This window comes from Magnolia sinica, chromosome 18, assembly GCF_029962835.1.
Source record: "Magnolia sinica isolate HGM2019 chromosome 18, MsV1, whole genome shotgun sequence".
NCBI classification, from domain to species: Eukaryota; Viridiplantae; Streptophyta; class Magnoliopsida; order Magnoliales; family Magnoliaceae; genus Magnolia; species Magnolia sinica.
In genome coordinates this window covers 33,336,457-33,343,583 of record NC_080590.1, presented here as the reverse complement: position 1 = coordinate 33,343,583, position 7,127 = coordinate 33,336,457, and positions in this window count along the sequence as shown.

The window sequence follows — 7,127 nt, the reverse complement described above, 5'->3', positions numbered from 1 at the left end:
AAGATTTTTGGCTAGCTGAAGAAGTCCAAAGTTGGATACGTTGAAGAATTGTTTGGCCTTGGATATAAGGAATGTCGAATAGCCTACTAAAGAATCCTCAGGCCCTCCTAGCAATATGACCATGAGAGAAGAGGTGATTTAGAGTCTCCACCACGCCCTGCTGACTGTCAACGCCCCAAACATGCTGCTGGTTGCTGGGAAGTAGAGTATCAGTGCGGTTGCTGTCAACTGGTGGAGGAGCGTGAGGATGTGGCTGAACAGGGAGTTGTCCGTTGTGGGCCAGTCTCGTAGAAGACGAACCTGCCGAGTGAGGAAACCTGCAGCATTCACATTTTGATACAATAGGGACACCAAATCTCTGTAACGCTGAATCAATTGGGACCGCCCTGTGAATCGTTTTCCACGCAAAAATTGCTAATTTAGGTGGAAGGTGTTTATTCCAGATCCATGTGCTCCATGGAATCTGGGATTGGTGCCTTCTGATGCCATTCCATGCTGTTTTAAGGGAGGAATCTAGAAGAAGATAAGTCCCATATCAATTTATCAGGATGGTCAGAAATAGCTACCTCAAAAGCCAAGATTGTCTGCATCGCTGTAGGGGATATAATATCCTCGATATCAGAAAATTTCCATGAACCTGAAATGGGATTGAAGTTGCTGACTGAGGCATTGAGTAATTGATTTGGGATGGTTGTCACCGCAGCTCCAGCCAGAATCCCATTTTCCGACCAATTGTGGAACTAAAAACTGATGTTCCCTACTCCAAGAAGCCATCTAGAATGAGAGAGGGTGAATGGTAATACCCTTTTAAGATCCTTCCATGTTTGAGATGTGGCAGAGTCCACCCGCCCATGGTTGGAAAAGAATTTCCACAGATATCTGGCTGAGAAAAATTTAGCCCAGAGGGACGTGTCTTTCAGTAGATTCCAGGCCATTTTAATTCTAAGAGCTCTCATAACTTCCTCTACTCTCCTAATTCCCAGGCCACCTTCTTGAAGAGGAGCACAGAGTTTCTCCCATCTGATCCAGTGCCTCTTGTTACCTTCCTCGGAACTGCTCCAAAAGAAGTTAGCAAAGCTTTGTTTAGGGATTTACTTACTGCCTTTGGGATATTAGTTGCTGATAGGAGGTGAATGGGGACACTTGAAAGAACATGTTTGATAAGAAACACTATGGTAGCAGGATTGAGGAGTTTTGCTTTCCATCCATCGATCTTGTTAGTGATCTTCTAGACGATATGCTGCAGAAGTGGAGACGTGATTTTTCCTTTGGATAGTGGAACGCCTAGGTAAACTGTTGGGAAGAAAGCTTGGCTGAAGCCCATCAGGTTGCACAATCGTTGGGCTTTGCTTCGAGACATCTTCTTTGGTGCAATGAAGGAGGTTTTGGCCGCGTTGACCTTCTGGCCTGATGCACTTTCATATTCTCGAATAAATTTGAGGAGAGTTCTCACGTTAGGAAGCTTGCCATTAAGATACAGAATAACATCATCAGCGAAAAAAAGGTGTGTGATTGTAGGATGTGATTGGGGAAGGTGGTAAGGTTGACAGCTTCCCGTGGAAAAGAGATTTGTGATGCCTCTGCTAAATGCTTCTGCTACTAGGATGAAGATAGACGGAGAGAGCGGGTCCCCCTACCTTAGGCCTCTGCTGGACTTGAAAAAGCCAAAACTCCTGCCATTGATGAGAGTAGAAAACCAGACGTCTTTCCAGCAGCGCTGTAATTGGGCAATGCAGTGGGAATTGAACCCAAATTTCTGAAGTGGTTGTGAAATGAAGTCCCATTCCAAGCGATCATAAGCTTTTTCCATATCCAGTTTGATAATGAGATTGCCTCCATACACTTTTTGGTCTATCTCATAGGCCATCTCTATAGCTATGGAGATGTTTTTGGCTATCGATCTTCCCTTAACAAATTAATGCTCCTTGCCCTTTGGATATTAGCATGGGAAGAATCTGAGCTAGCCTTGAAGGCAAAATCTTTGAGAAAATCTTCCTAATGTAGTTACATAAGTTGATCGGTCTAAAGTATGTGACATATTCTGGGTTTTTCTTCTTCGGGAGGAGGCATATCTGGGTGCATTGGAAAGCTTTAGGAATCGGGCCTCCTTGGAGGAAATCTTTGGCCGCGCCGAGAATGTCGTTGCCTATCACTTCTCAGTATGAAGTATAGAAGGCCCCTCCAAATCCATCAGGCCCGAGAGTGCTGTCAATTGGGATGGAATGGGTTGCGGCTTTGACTTCTTCCACAGTCGGCTGTCGAGTGAGCCATTCATTCATGCGGTCATCCACCAGACTTGGGATACAACTGAGAATTTGGGTCGAAGAATTGCTGCTTTCTGAAGAAAAGAGTGCTTAGAAATAGTTGGAGGCTTTGTCTCCAATGACAACTGTGTCCGCAATAATTTCACCTGTAGGTTTCTTGAGGTGGTTGATCGACGATCTCCTATGATTGTCCATGACTGATTTATGGAATTTTTTTTTGTTTCTGTCTCCTTCTTCCAGCCATGTGATCCTCGATTTTTGCTTCCAGAAGATTTCCTCTTGCAAGTAGGCCTTCTTTAGTTTCGCCTGAGCAATATTAAGACTGATGAGATCATCATGAGTGTGAGAATTAAGGTGTAGAAGCTCCGCCTTGTTAACCTCGTTCTCAGCCTCCTGGACGTTTCTAGCCACGTTGCCGAAGACCTCGTTGTTCCAGATTTTCAGCCTTGATTTCAGGATTTTCAGATTGATATGGAGCTTATACATAGGAGTGGTGACTATCTCATTGTTCCAACTATCTTTTACTAGCCGCATGAAATCGTCGTGGATAGTCCACATTCTTTGGAATTTGAATGGTCGGGGGAAGTTTGTAGACTCATCTTGGATGCTGAGGAGAATTGGAGAGTGATCTGAGTAAGCTCTTGTGAGATGGTCGACCTTGAAGCGAGGGAATGTTGATAACCAGTCAACATTGGTAAGCATTCTGTCTAGTCTGGCCCATCTTTGACTTCTTCTCGTTCGATTGTTACACCATGTGAACGGGGAGACTGAATAAATCGATCAGGCCGGTATCGTTGAGAACTTCCTGGAAGTCATTCATAGAACTAGTCATCTGCGGTTGGCCACCAAGATAATCGTCGGGTGAGGTTGTGATGTTGAAGTCAATGCATTCCAGCCAAGGGCCCCTTATGGCTCTGAAAGTGCCTCTAAGCTCTTCCCAAAGATGATTTCTATGATTCCTAGAGCAGCTAGCGTAGATGTTGGTAATTTCTATGATTCCCAAAGCTGATTTTAATTTTAACCTTTTATAAATTAATAATTTAACATTTGTTTCTTTTTAAACTAATCGAATTCACAACATTTGGAATTTATTTAATAAATTTGTTAGATTATAATTTGATTGATTTAAATGAATTTTATTCAAAGTTAAATTTAAATATAAATTAATTTCTTAATTGCAAAAATACTTGGTTTATATAAATTTGTTAAATTTTGATTTAATATCATAACAATTTAAAAATTTATTTGTTAAGTTTATATTATAATTTAAATAAATTTTAAAATTTAGAATTTAGTGAATAAAAAATATAATAAATTGTTTTTATGTTAATATGATATATATATATATATATATATATATATATATTCAAAAATATGATTTAAGTGAAAATTTTGATTTAATTAAAGTTAGAATTAAAATTTTTTATATACATTATCAAAATTTGAAAATTCCTAAATAATAAAATAAAAATATTGTATTTAAGAAATTTAATTATTAAAGTTTCAACAAAGTTATATATAAAATTTAGAAATTAAAAAAATTGTATTGTTGATATATTTATAATTCAATTAAGTAATTATTGATTCTTATAATAAATTTGGAATATTATTTTAAGAGTATTAAAAGTATGAGAATAAATCTGTGATAGCTTTTTGTTTATATTTTCAATTGTGAAATAATGATTCACTTTACATATATGTCTAACATTCATTGAACATCGATATTGATATGTTGGATGTAATGTAAACAAGTAGGGCGATCGTGTTCCTTGTGTATAAGACCCTAAAACTAGCAAGTAGGGTGATTGTGTCCCTTAGGTGAAAGACCCTAGAGCCTAATAGATCCTTTAGAGTTTCTTTTGTGTACGACATATGAGTATAATTGTGTGCACAGACATATATCAAAGGTACAACTGGAGCAGTAGTTTGACTAGCTAATGTATAAATGGATCCCTCACCTAGACGTACCAGCGTGTGGCGTTAATGCAATATGGCTATCCACTTGGGTATGGTGTTGTAAAAGATGATGTTTATTATTTATGAGAATTCATGAAAAATATTACAAGCATAACATATTTACGATTATAGTGTTCAAATTTATGTTTTTTTTTTTTTTATATATGTATTCTATTTTTTTCTCTTATTTATAAAAAAAGATATAATTTGAACATTTTAAATTTTGGGTAAGAAATGATCCTATTGGGCTGTTATACTCACCCTATTACAATAAATGTATACGTACAGAACTGGAATACTACGAGCAGGCAGGCCTCTACTGTTAGTTTTTTTCTAGCAAATTAGGTTTAGTTTAGCTTTTAATTCTTTTTTATTATTTACGTTTACTTTGAATTTCAAATTTCGATGTAGAACAAAAAAACTATCAAAAGAGTGGAATTTAGTAAACATTATATTATTTCAACAATATTTTCCTTTTAGATGACACTGAATATCTATTAAATTTGATGGAATTATATGGATTGTAATGAATATCAATCTATTAAAATTGACGAACTTGGGATTTTGGTCCCGAATACCTTACTCGGTTACCCGGATTTCGAGGCGTGATAAGTTGGTATTAGAGTGTAACGCCTCGATTTTCGAGACCCGAGTATATCACTCATCTCTTGAAAATTCACATGTTAACTGATAAGCATAAGGCTAATCAAACCCAAATCAAAGTGCGATTAACGGAAACAAGCATAATATAGATAAAACCCAAGCAATAATAATATCCTAGGCCACTCAGTTGGGGCCCATATACAAAACCTTAATTCTCAAAATGAACTGAAATGTTAATAAACAAATAGACTACTGATTCAATCTAAAATAAGCAGCTGCCTCCTGGTACGACTCCTCATTGTAAGCCTCCTCTTCGGCCTCCGTCGCCTCCAGCTCCTCCGTAACTCCCTCTGTCCCTGTCCTCTGTACGGTTGAATATTGATGAATGAGTGGCCAACTCAGTGTGAACTTCTGCTAAGATTACACACTGCCGCCTTAAACAAGGAATAACATAAAAGCATACAGATAATCCAAAACACAGTAGATTTCTCCGTTTTCGGTTCATCTTTCAGCGAGTGCTTAGAGAGTCTTAAATGTGTGCTGAAAAGATGTGAAGAAAAGAACTTGGTACTTAATTGGGAGAAGTGCCATTTCATGGTTTATAAGGGAATTGTCCTTGGACATATTATCTCGTCCAAAGGAATCGAGGTGGATAAGGCAAAAATCGATCATATTTCTAACCTACCTCCACCCAAGAACATTAGAGACGTGCGATCCTTCTTAGGACACACAGGATTTTACAGGTGATTCATAAAGGACTTTAGTCTCCTCTCTCATCCTTTATGTAATCTACTTCAAAAGGATGCACCATACAAGTGGATTGAGACATGTCAGGAAGCTTTCATTAAGCTTAAGGGCATGTTGACTAGTGCACCCATCATACAACCACCCGACTGGGGCATTCCCTTTGAACTTATGTGCGACGCGTTTGATTATGCTCTTGGGGCGGTTCTAGGCCAACGAAAAGATAAGAAACCCTACGTTATTCATTATGCGAGTAAGACTCTAAATCCTGCCCAAGTGAACTACTCGACTACGGAAAAGGAACTCTTGGCCGTAGTGCTCGCTTTGGTCAAATTTCGGTCCTACTTGATTGGATCCAAGATTATTATTTGCACTGATCACGAGGCGCTCAAGTATCTTCTGTCTAAGAATGATGCTAAGCCCCGCCTGATACGATGGATCCTCCTACTCCAGGAATTTGACCTAGAAATAAAAGATAAAAAAGGAGTAGAGAATGTAGTGCCTGACCACCTTTCTCGCCTTAATACCTCTGATTCCCTTGAGGCGACCCATATCAATGATATGTTCCCTGATGAACAACCGTTCAGAGTCTCCCATTCACCTTGGTTCGCTGATATTGCTAATTATCTTGCCACAGGTTCCATACCGACATATTGGACTGCGCAAGATACGAAGAAATTCTTTACCAAGGTACGCAAATTTTTTCTGCGATGATCCATATTTATTTAAATATTGCTCAGACCAAATCTTAAGGAGATGTGTGTCAGACGTTGAGCATCAGAGTGTCATCTCTTTCTGTCATTCACAGGCCTGTGGTGGTCACTTTTTTGCCAAAAAGACCACAACCAAGATTTTGCAGTGTGGCTTTTACTGGCCCACTATGTTTAGGGACACTTATGAGTTTTGCAAAGCTTATGAGCATTGTTAGAAATTGGGAGCATTGTCTCGTCGAAATATGATGCCCTTGAATCCCATTCTTATTATCGAGGCATTTGATTGTTGGGGCATTGATTTCATGGGACCATTCCCCCAATCTTTTGAAAATCTATATATTTTGCTCGGTGTAGACTGTCACTAAATGGGTTGAAGCGATTCCGTGTCGGAATAATGACCATCGCATGGTCATTAAATTCCTAAAAGAGAACATCCTTTCCCGATTCGGAACGCCTCGAGCTATCATTAGTGATGGGGGCTCACACTTTTGTAATAGACCATTCGAAAGCTTAATGAAGAAATACGGTATCTCTCACAAGGTGAGCACCCCATATCATCCACAGACAAGCGGACAAGCTGAGATTTCCAATAGGGAGATCAAACATATCCTAGAGAAAACAGTTAACCCTGATCCTAAGGATTGGTCAACCCAAATGACCGATGCCTTATGGGCATACCGTACTGTGTTTAAAACCCTATTGGAACATCTCCTTTTAGACTTGTCTATGGGAAGGCTTGTCACTTGCCTGTGGAGTTGGAACATAAAGCGTATTGGGAGATCAAAAATCCGAATTTCAATCTGGACGACGCTGGCTCGCTACGCAAACTTCAGTTGAATGAACTCGA